The sequence below is a fragment of the Anolis carolinensis genome, chromosome 2 (genome assembly GCF_035594765.1).
Source record: "Anolis carolinensis isolate JA03-04 chromosome 2, rAnoCar3.1.pri, whole genome shotgun sequence".
NCBI classification, from domain to species: Eukaryota; Metazoa; Chordata; class Lepidosauria; order Squamata; family Dactyloidae; genus Anolis; species Anolis carolinensis.
Genome location: NC_085842.1, coordinates 154,081,568 through 154,103,525, shown reverse-complemented (window position 1 = coordinate 154,103,525; position 21,958 = coordinate 154,081,568). Strand labels below are relative to the sequence as shown.

Below are 21,958 nucleotides of genomic sequence, written 5' to 3'. Positions count from 1 at the left end.
AAGGAAATAGGTTAATTATCCAAAAGACTGCCTCCTCCTACAAATATAGATTTCCATCAAGGCATATCTACAGAGGCATTACTCCCAAGTGTTCTCAATAAGTGAAATTAGGCGGATTTCACTTAGTTTAAAGTAGTTTCCTTTCTCTTACTTTTAGCCTTTCTTAATACCTAATGAAGAGTGCTTTCATTTGTGTGTGAACATGCCTTCAGGTCCCCTGTTGACTTCATGGTGACTCAATAAATTTCATAGTGCTTTCATAGACAAGGAATATTTAAACATGGTTCAGTTCCACTGAAATCTAGCCTACAGCACTTGATATTCATTATCATAGTCCCGTCTAAGTATTAACCATAGTTAACCCTGCTTAGCTTCCAAGATAAGATGAAATCTGGTGCTTTTAGGATATTTACCTTTAAATGTTAAGTAGTCATCAACTCTTGAATCCTTTTGGGGTTTTTTCTATTTGTGCTGTTAACCTGGTTTTCTTCCCCCCCCCCCTTGGGTGTTTACATATTTTATACTGATAGTGATGATGCTGTATGTAAACATATGTAAAATAAACATTAATAGGAATAGATGAGCTTTTATCCTGATTTCATGGTAACTGTCTCTACTGATTTATACTAGTACCTAGCTTGTAGAAACAGGGAGAAGTTCCCCACCAGCAGCAGTGTGCAGTATTCCTTCCAGGCTTGCAGGCAGACATGTGTGAAATGTTTCAATTATCTTTAAAATAATGTTTAACATATTCCAGACATATAGCGTTAACCAAATACCTAAGCAGCATGGGGAAGCATATTCTGTTTTTCATTGCAAGCATATTTAAGCACATGTTCAGAATATATTTCATAGACTGCATTTGTAAAATATCATCAGATTTATAGAGGCGGAAACCACACACCCAGAGCCCCAGACCTTTGTGAAAGTAAACCTTTTAACACCACTTGATCAGAGCCCACCCCACTCTGAATATCTAATGCTGTTTTAAAACAAGCAAAACATAAACCATAAAGAATTTCTTTTCACATGAGAAATGTATTGAAACAATTTTTAAAAGCATATTTCAAGTACTTTATAACTAAAGTTCATCCAATTGAAAAGCATTCATCTGAAGCACGGTTCATTTTCATCAAATCCTAAGAAATGTTTCTTTCAGTCCAAGAGTCAATAAAAAAGTTATCCTATTGCCTTTAAATTTTCTATCCCCTTCATCTTATGATGGCCCTATGAGTAAAAAACCTCTAAGATTTGCACTTCTCAAATTTTGCAAGCTCAAAGCTGCTGTAGATTCTTCGACCTAGTCTATCTACCTGTATCATGGTTTCTCGTTTCCCTCTGCCTTCTAGTTTAACAAGCATTATTGGCTTTTCCAGTGAGCCATATCATCTAATGATATGTCCAAAGTAGATATCCTTGATTTAGACATCTTCATTACTAATAGAAGTTTAGATGTGATTTGGTCCAGAATCCATTCATTTGTCTTTTGGGGCACCCATGACATCTACTGAACTCTTCACCAAAACCACATTACAGATTATATATGTAAATGTGATTTTGGTGAAGAGTTCTGTGGATCTCTTTATAAAGACAGAGAGCTCTAGATAAAACTGAGAAATGCAGATACTGAAACATTTTTCACATTCTTCGAACTATTGCATCCTATTTAATAATTCTGAGAGAAAGAAAGAGCATGCAAGTAATATTTTTTTTATGATTCCAGCCGAGTCAAAATACTGGTTTTTGTCAATATTTTTGTATCCTTCTTGAAAAGAGTCCCTTTCAGTATGGCAAAAAAGGGAATGTCTTGGCTAATAAAGCAGACCTATTCCTGAGGCAACAGGAATATTAACCTGTCCTCTTTAGAGTAATATAAACTGTGGGTGAATTATTGGCTTCCTTTCCCACATCCACAGTGGCATGATCAAGCGGCAAGATCTGACTGACTATATTATGTTGAGACACTGTCGTATTTCCTTTGTGTGTGATTCTTGATTGATGGGATTGTAATTACTTCAATAACAGTTGGATGGGTGAGGGTATACAATTATTGATGGCCATGTTCAGCTTTATTTTGGTAACATAATCATGAATGGCACAGTGCAATTCATTACTTCAGTGCTCCATCCTCTGAGATGACCAACCCATGAGGTTACTGTCTGCAAAAAGGAAATAGCAGAGGTCAATCAGAAGCTTATTGAGGAAGGTGCTTTATGTGATTCTTCCAACTGTGGAAAAAATGAATCCAAACAATGAAACAAAAAACAAGTACTTTTTAAATAGACTAAGTCTATTTTTATTTTACTTGGCAGCATGATATTGGCATTTGAACTGTTCAATCATACACATGTTCTACTAAGTTAAATGTGAGTTGTTTTATATTGTTAGTAATGACACTTTTCTTTGCAACACAAAGTCTGTCCAGGAATCCAAACAGCAACTACAATTTTTCAGATATAAATGAGATGTTTTTCCCCAGTAGATTTCTCTGAAATATAGACTACTAGCTTGGGGAGCCGGCGATGCCCAGGTCATTTGAGAAAGGCCCTGTTTGCCATGTTCCAAGTGTAGCCTAGATCCAATGTCAGCTGGGTTCAGTGAGTGTGAGTGAACGACATCTCCCATATGCAAGTCCTATCATCCATGGTCCATCCTCCTTCAAACAACGGCAGGATGTAGAGTGGGTCATGTGGGCCAAGTTTGCTCCAAATCTGTAATTCGTGTCAATTGCAGTGGCCTCAGGAAGTGAGTAAAGGTACTGCAAGTCCCATCATCCTAGGTATGTCCTCCCCCAATATGCACCAGGATGTAAAGGGGGTCATTGGGGTTCTGTGTGCCAAGTTTGGTCCTGATCAGTCACTGGTGGGCATCGCAGTGGTCTGTGGGAGCGGAAGCAATTGAAAGTAGTGCAAATCCCATCATCCATGGTCCATCCTCCCCCAAATGGCACCAGGACAAAAGGGGCATCATGGGGGTTATGTGTGCCTAGTTTGGGCCAGGTCCGTCATTCCTGGTGGTCGCAGTGGCCTGTGGAAGTGGCGGCCAGTCAGAAAGCTGCCACATACCAACATACATACAAACACTGACTTGCATTATATAGTAGCTTGGGGACCCGGTGATGCCCAGGTTATTTGAAAAAGGCATTATTTGTCCTTGAATGTTAGGTATTCTCAGTTTGGAGTGGGTGAACTACAATTCCCAGAATCGTGGGTCAATCCTCCCCAAACCTGCCAGAAGTTGGCCATTTTGGTTCTGTGTACCAAGTGTGGTCCAGATCCGTTGTTGGCTGGATTCAGTGCTCTTTGGATGCGGGTGAACTACAACTCCCAGTATCAACGTCAATTCCCACAAACCCCTGCAGTATGTGCAGTTGGTCATGAGGATTCTTGGTCCTGATCCATTGTCGGTGGGGATCACTGTTTCTCTGGATGCAGGTGAACTATAACTCCCCTTTCCCCAAACTTGTCCATTATGTTCTGTTGGTTATGGGGGCTCTGTGTACCAAGTTTGGTCCTTGTCCATCATCAGTGGGGTTAGGAGTGCTCATTCATTGCAGGTGAACTATAAATCCCAGTACCTACTACTCTCAAATGTCCAGGCCAATTGCCCTCCAAACCCACCTGTATTGAAATCTGGGCATATCGAGTATGCATGGCAAGTTTCGTCCAGAGCCATTATTGTTTGGGTTCATAGTGCGTTCTGGGTGTAGGTGAACTACAACTCCTCTACATTCCCCAGTTCTCTGACTTGATGCAGGGTGAACTCCAACTTCCACCATGTGGAGTCAGTCCCCAAACTCCTCCATTAAGTGTAATAATAATAATAATAATAATAATAATAATAATAATAATAATAATAATCTTTATTTATACCCCGCCACCATCTCCCCAACGGGGACTCGGGGCGGCTTACATGGGGCCATGCCCAGAACAATACAATATAACAAAATATAATAGAACAACAAATCATAGCACATTAAACAACACAATAAAAGAAAATATACACTACCTTAAACAAGATCAAAAGAACAATAAAACCAAGGGCGGGCCACATGAACACTAGATTAAAACTCGAGGTGAGAAAGGAAGTAGGAGTAAAAACCACAGAGGACAGAGTCATAAAGTGGCAGTGCGATCTGGAGGACAAATATTGAAGGAGAGCAGCAAAAGGGATGTATGTAGTGATTACTCTCCAAAGGCACAACGGAAGAGCCATGTTTTCAGGTCTTTCTTAAAGGCTGCTAGTGTGGGGGCTTGCCTAATCTCACCGGGCAATGAGTTCCACAATCGGGGGGCCACAGCAGTTCAGTTCTGCTGTGTTTGTTATGCAGACAGATTTGAAAGGGAAGGGCAGTAGACGGGGTCATGCAAATTTCACACCAATGGAGAACCCAGGAATGCCTGCCTGTAGTGGAGGAAAAATGCAAAATCTAGGATGAAATGATCCCCAAATGAAAGCATTCCTTGGGTGGTGGGCTGTAGTGTTTGGGGAGGACATTGGCTGGGGTTGAGGCTACATGTTTATGGCGCTCGCTGTAACCTGCAATGTCCTGGGAGGGAGTGACTTGCTGGCTTCTCAGCACTGGGAAATATAGCCTGTTTGTGGAGGCTGGAGGCTGTCCGTGTGAGCGGATACCTGTGCCACATACACACATATGGGTTTTCACTTTTATTGTGGATATAGATATTACCTTGCATTTGTTAGTGGTCTCCCATCAAAGTCCTAATCAGAGCTGACCCAGATTAGTTTCCAGGATAAGATGGGATCTGGTGCCTTTAGGGTAGGTAACAATGAGTAATTTCAGTAATCTTCCCACTACAGGATAGTCTTGAAAAACTCATCTTTCCCAAACAATATTAGCAATTCAGGTCTTATTCTCCATAAAATTCACACAAAGAACAATATTTTATGCATAGGAAACAGCACTTTCTTTGTGCAAAATAATAATTCAATGCAGGAATATAAATCCCTTTCAAAAAAAATACAGTTTTCTGCTCAAATGGTATTGTATGCAAATTATCCATGTGCACATTTTATGTAGAATAACTCCCCAATGGTACAATTTTCTACACAGTAATAGATACAACTTCCATGCAGAATATGCTGTTTGCTATGTAGAAAATGTTGAATTTTGTATAAGACAACTGTTGAGGCACGGTGACCCCTTATCTATCTCTAGTCCTTTTAATTCCCAATGAAAGACTAGGGATCAAGGAGAAACCATAATACCATAGTTTAATTTTGCAGAACAAATTCTAGGGATGGTTACAATCAAGTCAAATTAGTGCTACACTTGACAGTCTCTGGATCATGGGTTTTATAGTCCCAACTGACGTAAACACACACATGCACACACATAAATGAAACTCTCTTTTCCCTTCTTTCTGTAATTTTTCTTCTTAGCCTGTCACCTATGTTCCAGCACCTCTGTTCTTTTTGTTCTGTAAACAATTCTTGTTTTGTCTCGTTGTTTGATTATTGCAGGAGTGATGCTATGTTTTTAACAGTTTTTAAATTGTATCTGTGTGTTTCATTTTGATTTTAATATTTAATTAATATTGCTTAGAATATTAATAAGTCACAGACTACAAAAACTTCTTATCAGCATTGCCGCACATTTAAGAAACAGTTTTGAACTTTTTTTCCAAATATTATATCTGTTTCTACTGTACAGTGTGTTGCTGATAGGCAGTGCTGGCCCATAGATACACAGTTATACTCCATGATAGAGCAGAGACTTAAACCTGAATCACCCTGTTCCACATTCACCACTTTAAACATTACTTTGGATTGATTCTCTATAATCAGTTGTAGCTATATAAATAGTATACGGGTTGAAACAGAAGGAAAAAAATGAACAATTAATGTACTGAATTTGCCTAATCAGAATGGAGTTTTTTTGGCAAAACATGCAAATTAGATGTCCTGATTAGAGGAAATGGAATATGGAAACTCTACTTTGAACGCAATTTCTGCTATGAAAAAGTACACTAGTATAATAAGTAAGAAGGAGGAGAAGGAGAAGAAGATTGTAAGTATGTATGTGCATACTTGATTTCAAATTGTTCGTCGAAATATGGTGACCCCCATTAATTACAGAGGCAAGGAATACTCAGAGGTTCCTTGAAATGGGGTGGGCAGTGTTTAAGCAGAGGTTGGATTATCATCTGTTGTGAATACTTTGTATCCCTGCATGGTAGAATAGAACTGCACTAGATGCCCCTGGCAATCTCTTCTGACTCTTTGATTGCTTTAAAATAGAGAATATTCACTTCTGAAATATTCTTTGTAGTGAAGTAGATAATCATTACAGCCAAAAAGAGTTCTACTGCTCATTTTAACATTGCCACACTGTTTCTATGTTTCCCACTTTCAAGGCTGTATGCATGCATGCTTGAAGTCAGTGATAGGGCAAGTACAGCAAATGGACTACATGTGACCACCAAGGCCAATTTGAGGCCCCAGAGTAGGCATGGGCAAACTTGGGCCATCTGAGTGTTTTGGACTTCAACTCCCACAATTCCTAACAGCTGATAGGCTGTTAGGAATTGTGGGAGCTGAAGTCCAAAACACTCAGATGGCCCAAGTTTGCCCATGCCTGCCCTAGAGTCTCTCAGTATACTTTTTAAAATATCAAAATATTGCTTCTCAATGCTGCTGCCAGAAATTGACCCCATAAAATACTGGGCCAGGAAAAGTTTTTTGAAAACAGTAGGTCTGTTTCTGGTTGATTCGTAGTTGATTTCTTATTTTTAAAATATCTCTGCTGAGTCTAAAAGTATCAAAGAAACTTCTAGCTAAATCACCCAGTGGTAAGAGTCATTTTATTCAATATTTAAAGGGGGGATTTAAAAGAATTTTGGGGAGCACAGTAAGGTTGAAATCCTTTAAGTTCCCTTGGGGGGCCAATTCAGCAACCCTCTCCCCCCAACCATTGGTAGTTGCCCACCCTAGTTTAGGTCAGTGAAAACACTTCTGCTGAGTCTGGGTGGGCTGAGCAATGACAACAGAGCTGTGTGCAAAAGAGAAATCCAAAGATGATGCCTTGTCTGGATCTGTCATTTGCCCTGGCTCTTTCGCAGCAGCCTTTGTCTGCTGAAGCCTCAAACTGTGGCATTCCACTGGTCTTCAGAAAATAAATATATAATAATAAACCTTGTGTTGCTGTTATTTTTACTACTGGAATCAAAGAGTTCAGTTAAAATGTAATGGTAGGGTTTCCTTTTTTGATTGGAAATTCTTACATCATTGTCCAGTCTGGAACATAAAACCATCCATCAATTTCACAACCCTCTACTGTCTCCCTTTTTTCCTTCCCCCGGGAGTTTCCAGAGTTTCCTGATGGATTGATGAGTGGGATTATTGGACTCCTACCAGCTTGTTTCTTGCTGCCATTGTGTCTTACAATCACAGCATGGCTGCAGACCCTCTCGCAGGTATTGTGGTGTCAGCTTGCATTATCTTCCTTTTGGGAAAGGCACTGGAATAAATCCCAAATCAACACAAGGATTGTGGGTTATTGAGGCTGACAGCTGCTTAATTTTGGCTTAGTTGGTCATTTCTCTATTTATCCCTGCTTAACTATTAACTGATCTTAGAATTCAGAGCAGGGTAAATATTTCAGTCTTGCCCTGGGCATCCTTTGAAACACTGAGCTGATTTTTGTGGAACTCTCCCACCTCCTCTTCTGATTACCCACAGTTTTATCATCCATGTTCTCTTTTCTTTGCAGAAATGCAACCTTATAAATAATAAAGCCATGTGCAGAAAAAGCAAGCATCTTTCCTACTTTCCCATTATGTCAGTGTAAAATCTCATCATTATCTTCATCAGGAGATCAAGACAATTTGTCCTGTCAGTTTGAATTTTGGCATACACATACAGGGTATCATCCTTCTAAATTTTAGAAAATTCCCACAAACAATTGCTGTTTTGCCCACTTGTTGACCCATTCTTTCGTCTCAGACTGCTCTATCTCAGAATAAAGCAAAGAAGAGAATAGCAGCCATGTGTAGCATCTAAAGTTCACTGAAGAGTACTGAGTTGTAAATACAACAAACAGAGTAATGTAAGTGAGAAAATACTGATTACACTGTCATTCCTGATCATATGAATTGTAAGATGCTATGGGATAACTTGTTTTTGTGTACCTTCAAGTCATTTCTGACTTATGTTAATGTGAAGATATTTCTATCACAAGTTTTACTGGCAAGATTTTTCAGAATAAGGTTGTTTTTGGCTTCATCTGAAACTGAGAGAGAGAGGCTTGTCCAGATTCATCTAACAGGTTTCCATGGCTGAGCAGGGATTCATGCCCTGGTCTCCATAATTATAGTTTTATGCCAAAACCACTACAGCATGCTGGCCCTCTAGGTGGCAACACAGCTTCTTAAATCTCCTGGTGGGTCAGGTAGGGATTCCAGGGATCTTGGAATTGTATTTAAGTTGGGGGGGCTTAAAACATTGGCAAGCAGACTGTAATTAGTTTCAACTTGCTGTAGTGTGCCTTCAAGTCATTTCCAATTTATGGAGACTCTATTACAAGGCTTCCTTTGTCAATATTTGCTATTAACTTCCTCTGAGACAGTTACTTGCCCATGGGCACCTGGTAATTTTTCTAAGCCCTGGATTCCAGAGTCATAGTCCAATATTCACACCATTACACCACACTGATTCTACATGCATATATCTTTTTTACCAAACCCCCCCCCCCCCAAAAAAAAACAAAAAAAAACAGACAGAAAACACAATACAAAGATTAGAACAATTACCATTATCATCACCGCCATCCTACAAATGAAGCTGATAACAATCTGAGTACCATGAAAGCAATAGCAAAATAATTGAGTGTGTTATTGATTATGTGGAATGAGAAATTCCACTATATAGCAATCTTGGTGATCTAATCTTTCTTGATCATGTGGTGGAGACAGACCTCCTAGCCTAGTCAGAGTGGTCTAAGTTCTCTTGTCCTCCCATTCCATCTCAGGGTCTATGGGTGATTCAGATACAAGTAACAAATGACCATGTTATATGGCCACTGGAATCTCCACACAGTGTGGTGAATCCGGTGACCCTCATTGGGGGCATGGAGAACTCATTGCTTTGCATCACCCAGCTCATAAGGAAGCTGATCCCACAGGGGGAAGCATAAACCACACAGCTCTCCCCCCCCCCCCCCCCAGCATTGCTTCCTAGGTGACATGGGAAGCTGCAGTGGCATGCTCTGCTCTAGACCATTTGTGGAGCCCCGCCAGATGTTCCTGTGCATCGTTTGATGGGAACCAGTGAGCTCCATGGATGATTTAGGACTTACCCAGCGTATGCTGCCAGAAAAGCCCTGTCTGATGAAGTATGTCCAGAATTTACAATCATTCACTGACTGGTGGAAATCAGTACCTAAACCAGCTGATATCCAGCTGCCATTTTTGAACAGCAAAGAAGATTGAGGGAAGAAAAGAGAAATAAAGATGGTCACACCTATCTCCAGCTCCTTAGCTTCTGTTGCACGCAACAAGAATCACCTGTGCAACTTGTTTCTTGGTCTGTGCATGCAGAGATGAAGTTGTGATCATAGCTCATGTGTTCTGTATCTGTAGGTCATTTTCCATTGTTTCATCTTGCCTTAAGCATTCCACACATTTTGCCTGGTGTCATTTCTAATACTGACTTAGAGTTGTATATGAATACTGCCACATGTTAAAAGAAAGTACATTCCAACACTTCCAATCTCAGAAGTCATGTTTTTACATTATAGCCAGCTGCCACTGTCTGACCTAGAGAAACAGCTGGTTTCTGGAAATCATTTTCTTCCATATGTACTTTGTAAGAAGTCTGCAAAACAAATTAGAGAAAGAAACCTGCTCATAACCAGTTGATTACTCTGTGGACCTGCTATAATTTCTGGTTTCACTTTGCCACTAATTTTAGTTTCTAAACTCTTTTCTCAACCACGTTATTTCATATGTTTCCAAATATATTTAAATCTCTATGCCACCCTCTTGCTTGGAAACCTCACTCAGAGCTCCTCATCTGTAACTGCCAGGGTCTGCTCTGCGATTGTTAGTCTTTCAAGTCTTGCTGCCCAGAAACATGCCATTTGGGCCTTGTCTAGGGTTTGCCTTCTAAACAGGATCTTTATTATTTGTCTAGAGAGTTTGCCTTCCTGTGCAGCAGACACTCAAGTACTACAAGGTGATTTCTTTGGATTATAATCAGCCCTATCTAGCCACCCGAAGCAGGTAGTAACTGTTTCAGTTGGTTTCAGAAATATGCAGCAGAGTTTTTAAAAGGGCTATAATACTCTCTCCCTTATGGAATGTCAAAAAACAAACAAACAAACAAAAATAAATATACAGGTCCTAGAGCAAACTAAGCCTGAACCTTTCCTGGAAATCAAGATGATTAACTGAGACTGTCATACTTTGGAAATATTATTAGAAGATATCTCAGTAGAAAGGCAATCAATGTAAGGTATGGTAAAGACAGTAAGAAAAGAGAAGAACAACATTATAAGTAGACACAGATTCATCCAAGGAAGCCACAGCCTTGACTTTGCTGGACTTGAACAGAGCTGTTGATAAGAGGGTAACTTGGAGATGTCTCATTCATAAGGTTATCATATGTTTAATTGAAATTAGTAATTAACAACAGTAATTTAATTATCTGGTTGGGAACCATGGACAGTTATTTGTGGATGAATGATATATGCACACTATATTATTATTATTATTATTATTATTATTATTATTATTATTATTATTATTATTACCTCACCACCATCTCCCTGAAGGGGCAGCTCACAGAAGCACTCCAAGTGCCACATATAAACATATATATATATATATATATATATATATATATATATATATATATATATATATATATTGACATAAGTATAAATGCCAACAATGCACATAAAATCCCAGCTAATAAAATTGTAAACATTGTAAACATTATACAATTTCTTAAAATGCAGTAGAACCTGCAAGTAAAAATGGCTATCTGCAGTAACAATCAAAGTGAGAAGTGATATAATCGGTGGATCATTGAGATGACTATAAATTACACAGGGTCAAAGGCCTGTCGGAAGAGCCATGTTTTTAAATTTGTCCAAAAGGCTGGAAGAGTGGGGGCTAATCTAATTTATTTAGGGAGGGCATTCCAGAGCTGGGGAGCCACCACCGAGAAGGCCCTTTCTCTCAACCCCACAAACCATACTTGAGATGGTGGTGGGACCGAGAGAAGGGCCTCCCCAGCAGATCTCAATGCCCACACTGGTTCATAGAAGGAGATACAGTCTCAAAGATAGGTTGGACCCGAAGCGTACTACTATTACTACTACTACTACTACTAAATGTATTACCCACTTCTCCCTGTAGCTTGAGATGGGGTTCAACATCATTAAAATAAGAGAAAAAACACCATTAAAAAACATACAACAAGATAAACAGAGTTAAAATATAAGTTAAAATTCACTGATGAAATGCAGGTTAAAATTTACAAGTTAAAATTGACTGGGTAGGCCTGCCGGAAGAGACAGGTCTTAAGCTGTGTCTTAATTTCTGACAACTGGTTTAGCTGTCAGACCTTTTCCAGCAGGTCATTCCATAGTCTTGAGGCAGCTGATGAAAAGGTCCTCTGAGTGATGGTCACTAGTCAGATTCTGACTGGTTGAGGTAAATGCACCTCAGAGAACCTCAGTGTCCTAAGAGGCAGATTTTACAGGAGAAGGTGATCTGGCAGGTAAACAATTTAGGGCTTTAAAGATCAAAACTAACACTTTGTACTTTGCACAGAAACTAATTCGGGGGACTTTAGTATGAATGTGATATGCTCTCTCTTGATGTCCCTGTAACTATTCTGGCTACTGTGTTTTGAACTACTTGGAATTTCCAAACTTGGTACAGAGTAGCCTAATGTACAGTCCATTACAGATGTCCAGCCTTGACATTACCAGCACGTGCACTGCTATGTTTACATCCTCCCAATTCTAGAAAGGGCCCAGCTGGTGTATCAGCAAAGCTGGTAGTAAGCACTCCTGACCAACTCATGTATCTGGGCTCATATTTGGAGAGGCAGATCCAGGAATACTCCCAAACTGCGAACACAGTCTTTCAGAGGGAGTGTAATCCCATCCAAAACTGGTTGACATACTTCCATCCCCAGATTAGTTCCCTGGATAACAAGCACCTCTGTCTTGTCTGATTTCAGTTTCAATTTGTTTTCCATCTATCTATCTTCGTGGCAGGAGGTTAGACTGGATAGCCCACAAGGTCTCTTCCAACTCTATGATTCTATGATTCCTCATCCAGTCCATTACCTCCTCCAGGCACTCATCCTATACTTTAATTTCAAGGCTCTGATGGAATTGCAGATTTTGTGGGGTTTTTAATGCTTAGCATTCACTGCTAAAGAGGTGAACATCCCTGTGGTTCAGAGATGTGGACCAGAAATTCCAAGTGCTTCCCCAAATGATTCTGTAAGGTCAAATCATGACTGGTAAAATGCTATACAACCATTATAAACATGTAGTGTACCTACATCCCAGGTGCTCTCCAACTTGGGAACAACTGCTAAATGTAGTTTTATGGGGGAGGGGGGTCATATTGCGCAAAATATGCTACCATGTAGGACTACAGTGTCATTTTCTCAGTCATGGTGGCATCCTGTAAAATTCAGAAGTTTGTAATTCAGTGAAACATTAGAACTTTCTAGATAAGAATTCTAAAAAACCTTTCCTAAATTACCAATCTCAGGATTTGATTGCAGACAGCCACAGCAGTTAACATGGAATCATTGTGCTGTAACTTTGTAGCATGAAAGAGGGAGGTAGTGTGTTGTCGAAGGCTTTCATGGCCGGGATCACAGGGTTGTTGTATGTTTTTCGGGCTGTGTAGCCATGTTCCAGAAGTATTCTCTCCTGACGTTTCGCCCACATCTATGGCAGGCATCCTCAGAGGTTGTGAGGTATGGTATCCATTCCTCACAACCTCTGAGGATGCCTGCCATAGATGTGGGCGAAACGTCGGGAGAGAATACTTCTGGAAATGGCCACACAGCCCGAAAGACATACAACAACCCAGGGAGGTAGTGACTTTTGACTCAGATTTGAGAGAACTGATCTGAGCCTAGAGTAGTGACCTAGATGGACAAATAGCTAAACCTGGTGTAAGTCAGTTTTCTGTTACATAGGTAGCACCTTAACCCCTGAACTTCCACCCCATGCCAAGCCAGTTGTTCTAAATAAAAATAAAGCCCAGATTGTTTAAATTGTTAATTTCAAAACCTCTTTTCTTGGCTTTGCTAACATTATGATTTAATTTTCATTAAATCCCTCTATTTTACTCCTTTAAAATTACTGGCATATCATATATAATAACTGGCATGTAATAGTAGTTAAACTTTCACACAGTTTGGTAGATAATGTGCAGTAGTAATTAGTATTTGACAGCTCAAAAACTGGCTCACAATACTAAGGCCTGCCAAAATAAAAGCAGTCAAGAAATGCCAACAACCCTAAATGCTTGAATGCTATGATTAACAAAGAACACTCACATGCAAAGTGTGAAGGCACATTTTAAATCTGAACTTGGGCATTCAAAATTGGCATGGAGGAGAAGGGCAAATTTAAAATATTTCTCAATTTTAGTTTCAGCTCTAAGCACACATACACACACTACTATATTCTATAACAGCTTCCACCTAGGTAAAGGTAAAGGTTTTCCCCTGACATTAAGTACCGCTGGAGCGGTACCTATCAATCTACTCACATTTGCGTGTTTCTGAACTGCTAGGTTGGCAGAAGCTGGGAGGTCATCCCACTCCCCAGATTTGAACCTGGCAACCTTTCAGTCAGCAAATTCAGCAGCTCAGTGGTTTAACCTGCTGCACCACCCCAGGGACTCCAGCTTTCACCTACTATCATAAAAATTAATAGAGATCATCTGCTGGCCTAGCATTCCAGCTTAGAGCTTAGTAGTAGTGGTTTTGCACAGCCAAAAAAGTTCTGTCTACATCCTGTATCCTTTTTTTCTTTGAAACCCCTAGATTTTGAATCCCCTAGATTTTGAAAATTTCCTCCTAAAGATGAGAAAATTTTGTGTTTGAATGATTAAAAATCATAGAATAACAGAGTTGGAAGAGACCTTATGGGCCATCCAATTCAACCCCCTTCCTAGAAGCAGGAAATCTCATTCAAAGCACCCCCGACAGATAGCCATCTGGCCTCTGCTTAACACCTTCAAAGAAGGTGCCTCTACCATACTCCCGGGCAGAGAGTTCCACTGTTGAACAGATCTCACAGTGAGGAAGTTCTTCCTAATGTTCAAGTGGAATCTCCTTTCCTGTAGTTTGAAGCCGTTGTTCCGCAGCCTAGTCTCCAGGGCAGCAAAAAACATGCTTGGTCCCTCTTCCCTGGGACTTCCCCTCACATATTTATAAATAGCTATAATGTCGCCTCTCAGCCTTCTTTTCTACAGGCTAAACATGCCCATTTCTTTAAGCCACTGCTCATAGGGCTTGTTCTCCAGACCCTTAATCATTTCAGTCACCCTCCTCTGGACACATTCTAGCTTGTCAACATCTCCCTTAAATTGTGGTGCCCCAAATGGACACAGTATTCCAGGTGTGGCCTGAATACAGGAGTAGCATGACCTCCCTGGATCTAGACTCCTATAGCCAAAACACAGGAAGGAAGGAAGGAAGGAAGGAAGGAAGGAAGGAAGGAAGGAAGGAAGGAAGGAAGGAAGGAAGGAAGGAAGGAAGGCGGGCAAGCAAGCAAAAAAGAAAGGGAAGAGGAAGAAAAGAAAGACAGTTGGCGTTGTTTTCCCCATGACTAACATCAAAAGCTCAGGAAAAAACTTACATTAATGGCCATGTTTCAGCCAAAAAAGCAAAAGAAGGAGGTGATGTAACTGTTGTACCTACTGTGCCACTGTGGTCAATTCATAGAGGGGTGGGAATAAAAGATGCCCCCGTCCTATGGCACAGTTGTCCATCCCTATCATGCCGTGCCTACTATCTTGAATGTTGGGAAATGGAGGCCTGCCTCCATACATGAGAGTTTCAAACAAGCAGAATAAGGTTTCCATACATTTAGAACAAACACTGGCAATGAATTTTAACTATCAATTCATTGGCTTCTGGGCTGAATCAGATAATTCTCTCTCCATGGAAAAACCTGAGTTTTATAAGTAGACATGGAGGCTCATTTCTGATGAAAGTGGATGTATCAGAAATTCTCCTGTTGAGTTTTAATCAACACCTATAGTAGGCAGCATTGGAGGAAATCAAGATGTTGAGCCAACATCAAACTATATTTTTATTTTGATTTGTTTCAAAGCTATTAACCAATGTTTTTAGACCATATGGAAGATGGCACTGAAGTTAACAGAAGATTTTAGAGTTTGTTCATTCACAAGCATGGAAGCAGCAGAAAAGAAGCTGCAGAAGTGAGCAACATGGTCATTTATGTTTCAGTTTTTCAAGAAAAGCAATGATAATTCAAATGCAAACTTTAATAGGAATGGTTTAGGTTTTGTAGATTATACTTTCACTATAATCCATTTTAAAATTTCTCATTCTTTCTATCCTGAACATGAATAAGTTCACAAGTTTTGGGTACATGTTTATCAAAACAATCTTTGGATTTCTTTCTCATCTGCACTGGCCAAAGTCTAGTTATTTTCAGCAGGAAGAGGACCACTTAGTATCTTCCATGTTAAAGTGAGGCCTCTATAAGAAAATAAAAGTGACACTCCTAATTCAGTACTACAAACATAGATGCGCAGAGACTCAAATCTAGTTTTTAAAGAACTAAGCATTCAAGAGCCATGTGGATGTATCTCAATTTCATTTTCACCAACATTAACACTTTGCTTACATTAGGGACATAAAGTTATTTACATCCTAGCTATAAAGAAATCTTCTAACTCTAGTAATCCCTTTCCAAAACCAAGCCAAAATTGCTCTCTTGCATCTCACCATCTTGAACACTTATCTTAAAGTATTTTCCCTGCAAACGTGCTTTCAATAAAATCTGCAGCAGCCTGCAGCTTTGAATGTGAAATGTAGGTACAAAAACTACCGTTGTCCTCAAGACATTAGCCTGATATGCAATATCCACACTGATTAATGGCTCTATTTATTTCATCTGCTTGAGCCTCAGACTGTCTAACATATTATCCTTCTGTAATACAAAAAGATAAAATTGAAATTGGAGCATATGCTATCCACATCTGTCACCTACAAATCCTGTTCAGCTTCACACATACAGAACAAATTCTAGGCAAAAGGCCACAAGGAACCTGTCCAGTTTTTTGTACCCTATGCCCAGCTCTGTCAGACTGGCTGCAGAATAATTTATTTCATATAGCTTACCTGGCCAAGGAAAACATATTTTTGCCTTGTGGCATCGAAGTACTGAAATATAGAGGCCCTGTGTTGCAAATTATGTACCCCAGGAACTGATTTTTGAGCATGTACTGCCTCACCTGTAAAACCTTTAGAGCAAACAAATAGGGACACTTGGTATCACTGCATATAACAATTAACATTGGAATGAAGTATAATTGCAGGCTGTGTATATGTATGTGAATCTCTACCCCCTTGATAACCCCACTTATGTTGGCTTTCTAATTCTTATTTGTCATTGTTTACAAAGTAGATTGACTACATCACTGCCATTTATCTGAAATCTATGGATTCTATATACTTATGTGACTACTGAACATAAAAGCTGAGCAAAAATCAATGGTTTAAAAAATACAGTGTGAGTGACCAAAAGTAAATGCAGCCAAACTCATGGCTATAAATCCAGCTGAATTTCTCCAGCCATAGCATTCCACCCAACACTGCCCTGCCAACCTATCTTGGCTTTGTTTTTCCATTTGCTTGGTCCGTTTTGGCTCCTGCATATTCTTCATGAAAGGAACATTCTGCATGAACCCAAGGGCTACATAGACATCCAAAATAAAACACATTTTTTGCGTGCTGGAATTAAACCATCCAAACCATTCCAGTAATTATGGATTCAGGTAAACTGCACTGGTATTTATATAGGCTTAGTGCAGTCACAACGAAAATGGATTTGGATAGCTAGCCTGAAGATCTGATTCACTGTACTTTTCACGTAGACAGTAGTCACTTCTTCCACATCTGTGGCTGATGCACAGCAATTCAGAAATCAACTGTATGTGATGGTAAAGTCATATTCTTGCAATTATGTTAAAAATCCTTGGGGTTTTTAAACTGAGATAACTTTCAGAAGAAAGAGCTGAATTCATGTGATATACTTCCTTTAATGCCAGCAATGGTGGACATCCCAGGTATCAAAATTCAAATTTCTCTGCACTGTCATCCACATAGAAACAATAAATTTGAAACTGAGGATGTTCATTACGACAGTCCCTATACAGTTAGATCCATGAGGAGCATGCAGGCACATTCTTCATCCCTATCAACAAATTGGTTTTAGCAGTTTTCATCCATACAATGAGTTCATTTGGGTCTATCAGTCATTCAGAACCAATATGGAAATAAATAAACCTTGAAATAATTTGCAATGCACTAAGTGCAATTCCTCAACTACTGTGAAGATTGTATCTTTATAGGGAAGACTGAGAAAGTGTGACAAATAATGGCATTGTTCCTGTAAATCCCATTTACTTGGTGCTCTGACCTTTAAATATAGGCTTCTCTGGCTGGCATGTCTTACTCTGCTCATGGAGCTGCTGTTGTGAAACCTCTATTTACTACCTGTATTGTTGTTGGCTTGCTTTCTAGGGTGCTTTTAGCTGTTCCACCTTGGCTTTCTCATGAGCTCACAAATTTCCTCTGGGAAATCATGTCCATTCCTAACACAATAGCATGATGTGCTTTCCATGTCCCAGAGTGGGGACCAACATGATCAAGTTCAATGTTTTTTAGATTTTAAAAAATACAGATTTCATAGCAGAATGTAGTGGAAGCATAGCCACTCTTACAATCAACTGATTGCAAATCTACTATGTTTGCCATGAAATTTGAAGCACACATATCTTTCCAGCATCCAGCTTTCTTGTTGAAATTTAGACTGTTTCTTGTGCCTTCCTTTTAATCTGAGGATGTCACCTTCCTAAACTCTGTAGGAAATGATATCCCAAAAATGGGAGACGAATACTCATCTTTGAGAAGAATATTCCCTGTCACATTTTCTTTTGTCAATAAAGTCAAGCTCTGTTGGTGTCCCAGCAGCACTGTGCTGGTGTAATGCTTGTCCGGTGTAGCTGTCCAAATATAGGAACTGCTGAATTCATCAGAGAGGTTATAGAAGCATATACCCTTAACGTAATGAAGCAGCAGTAAAAAGTGTTTTCCTTTATAAATCTTTAAGTGACCACCTGTTCAATCTAGCTCATCTGTGTTGAGACTTGGAAGTCTATGGAAGTTAAATATATATTATTTCCTTTCCATTTGGATGCTTTGTTAACATGTGTTAATTCTCTACCTTTCCTTTGTAAACACATTCCTGGATTTCTTTTTCAGGCTTTTGGATGATGGTGAATAAACAGCTGGAGGCAAAGCTTAGATGTGATACAAAACATGTCACTCAAAATCTCATTACAGTACTTTTAAAAAAAGACAAATAGCAGGTGTTGGGCAGGAGTGTTTACTGTGATTACCTATATGGGGTTTAACCTTTTTCTTCTCATGTTTTCTTCTCATGTGATCAGTCCCTATACATGCTGTTATTAACATAGGAGAGTGAGAGAAAATAATGTAAATACATTGGACTCTAAAAAGCAGATTTCTGTGGTTTCCATGAACTGGTCTCAGATATCTAGGCAATAGTTGGTGAAAATGAGCAAACAAATTTATTTGGCTTTTATCTTTTAAAATGACCTCTTTCACTTTTTTCAGCTAAAATAACCATTGTAAGGATGGAAAGTCTGTTTAGATTTTGATGTTTATGAAGTATTACCTCTATCATTCCTCACTGGTAGCCAGTGGCTGCATAAATTTAGTTTCAGAATGGTTAAATGAATGGTGTGCAGAAACTTATTTTTTCAAGACCAGGGTCAAGGTGAAGTCTGCAAATAGTTAAAATGCTGTGCAGAAGATTGTTTCATATAATCAGGTGAAATCATGTCCTGGTTTTTCATATCAAAGTTGACCTTAAATTCTCAGTTGCATGTGGTTTCATACCAGTCTCTGAACTATGGTCTGACGATGGACAAAAGGGTTAGAAAAACAAGCAGTCTGTCACTCAAGGATCTGATCTCATAATCATCAAATATATGAAGTTTCAGCCAGCTGAAAAACGATTATGTCAACTTCATATTTCTGTCAATGCATTTTTAAAAAGGCAGTCTCTTAGTCTTTGAGAACAAGTAAGCACCATGGAGAGGTTACTTGTTTGTTTGGTTTATCCTTGTCTTTTCTTCTTCTTGCCTTCTGAATTTCCTAGTTTTCCCCATCTTTCCCTTGTGATATTGGATTTGCAGTATAATACTTTGCCTGTGCAATTAATAAAAGATGTTTAAATACTCATTACTAAATTTGGGGGGAGTGGGAGTGGATAATTGCTTCTAAAGTATTTCCACAACTGGATGGGGTCCATCTCGAAACTGTAACGAGGTAACTACGATTTTGTAACTTTTTCATTAAGTAATTGCGTAAGTGGCAAAACTTCTGGGGCTCCTTTGTCCCTTATTTTTAGAGCTATCAGGTTCAAGCTTGCTATAACTGTAGAACACATTTTCCACTGTTAGCCCACCAAGTTTCAGATCATTTCAGATCATTTACAAATAACTTTAAAAAAACCTACAAGAGCTGTCTCCTTGAATTTTCTATACAATGACACAAGATAATAGGGGATCATTTCCCCCAAGTTTCAGAAAGATTCGCACATCTACTGATTTTGGCAAATTTCTTAAAGTTTTGAGAAAATCTTTTAACAAAAAAAAAAATAGCCACAACAGTTACCCCCTTGAATGTGTCTATATGACAGACAACACAACATAACCACAGAACTTCAACTTAAGGATTTTCCCCCAGTCAACCACAGATTAACTTACTATCAGTCCTCTTTGCAGATTCAATAATTTATTGGAATTCTAAACTGCGTGGCTGATTGGCTGCTGCTAAAGAGGGACAATAGCTTTCTTCTATCCTAATTGGGGCTTTCTGATGCTGAGCAGAATTCTGGAAAATGTGATTTAGTGCAGGGCTTTTTGAACTCTCTACTACAGGGGTCCTCGCCTTCCCAAACAACATTTCCCAGAATTCTGTGCTCTCTCAGTCTCCTTTTCAGCTTGCTCAGCTTGTCCTGCTCAGCTGCTTGCCCTTATAATGACAGGCAGCCTGGCTGTTCTTAATTTAAAGAGGAATGGTGGCCTCTTTGGCTTCGCCTTGCTTGCTTTAGCAGAAAATGAAAATGACTTTGGGATACTTCTGAGGCTTACAGAATTTAAATGAAAAGTATTGAGTTAATGTGTTGATTTTTAGGTTTTTGTGTGGATGCCTCCCCGGTGTTTCTTAATATCTGTTTGTAGATACAAATCTTACAAAATAGATCCAATTTCCAAAACACAAATGATTTTTTGCATAGCCCTAATATATACACTGTATGACTTTGGTAGAAGCCCCCTGTGGCACAATGGGTTACACCCTTGTGCCGACAGGATTGATGACTTGAAAGTTGGGTTGCTGACCTGAAGGTTGTTGGTTCGAATCCGGGGAGAGCATGGATAAGCTCCATCTCCCCAAGTGGGGACATGAGAGAAGCCTCCCACAAGGATGGTAAAACATCAAAAACTTTAATTTACCACTATATCCCACAGGTTTGGAATAGATCAAAATCAGACTTCATTGTCTGAGTAGTTAAAAAAGATAAAACTAGTGAATCCAGGCTCGTGGCCAGTTGTCCCAAATAAAACAGAACAGACCTAGGAACTTTGCCCAAATTTAAAGCTGATTCTCTTACATTTTTAAATCCTTAGCAGATATTGAGTTTCACTGTACTCATTAGAACTACAGAATAAACAGAGAATAGGATTGCATTGTCAAAAAGTTTTCTCAAAATCTAAGCTGCTGAGCTTAATCACAAAATGAAAACAAAATCCTTGACTTTTTTGTCAAATGTTGTTGAATATAGATTATACATAAATCTCACTTATCAAACAATTTCAGTTAATAGATACATGATCACAGCATGCTATGCATATTTAATTTTAAAAGGAAATTGATATACATGCTTTCACCACAGTCATTTTGGGAGAGGACAAATAGAAGTGCTTGATAAATATATATGTGACAGAAGGCTGTTGGGGAAAGACTCTTCTGTGTACATATGTACAACCACCAGGAAAATTGCCCTTCATTTGAATTGTATGTACTAGGTGTGCTAAGATGTACGTCTGTAAAGTTAACTTAAACCTAAAGTTTTAATAGTAATAGTACTTTACAAGTGTGATACAGGTATTTTCCTACACTAAAATGTTTAACATTTCCATCCAGTGAATGCTGTTCTTGGCTTCTTCTTTTATTCTAATTTACTTTCCTTCCAACTGTGTGTAGGATTCATGAAACACTTATACCTAGCTGGTAGGTATCTGGTGTTGGGGTTTTTAAATATATATATAAATAAATGTTTTTTCTACATCATCTTATATCCTTAAACCTGTTGCTTTTCTCCCATCTAACTTTGGATGTGAAACATTGAAAGCTGAGCAAACATTGTTTACCTTTATTCAATTTACTGCTGAAAATGAATAAATGGGAAAATAGGTTTTTTTCCAAGAAGGAAAAAGAAAGAAGGAAAAAAAAGTGTGGATTGCTAATCTTATGAATACAGTAGAGTCTCACTTATCCAACATAAACGGGCCAGCAGAATGTTGGATAAGCAAATATGTTGGATAATAAGGAGGGATTAAGGAAAAGCCTATTAAACATCAAATTAGGTTATGATTTTACAAAT

General features: G+C 39.0%; 2 long non-coding RNA genes across 3 annotated transcripts in view; one reads left to right on the top strand and one right to left on the bottom strand.

The window, feature by feature from the left end:
• LOC134296303 (uncharacterized) overlaps positions 1 to 21,958 on the top strand; it is a 45,186-nt gene that overhangs the window by 10,538 nt on the left and 12,690 nt on the right. The gene's annotated exons all lie outside the window — the stretch shown is intronic.
• The window catches only part of LOC134296304 (uncharacterized), a 34,761-nt gene that overhangs the window by 12,076 nt on the left and 727 nt on the right, over positions 1 to 21,958 (bottom strand). The gene's annotated exons all lie outside the window — the stretch shown is intronic.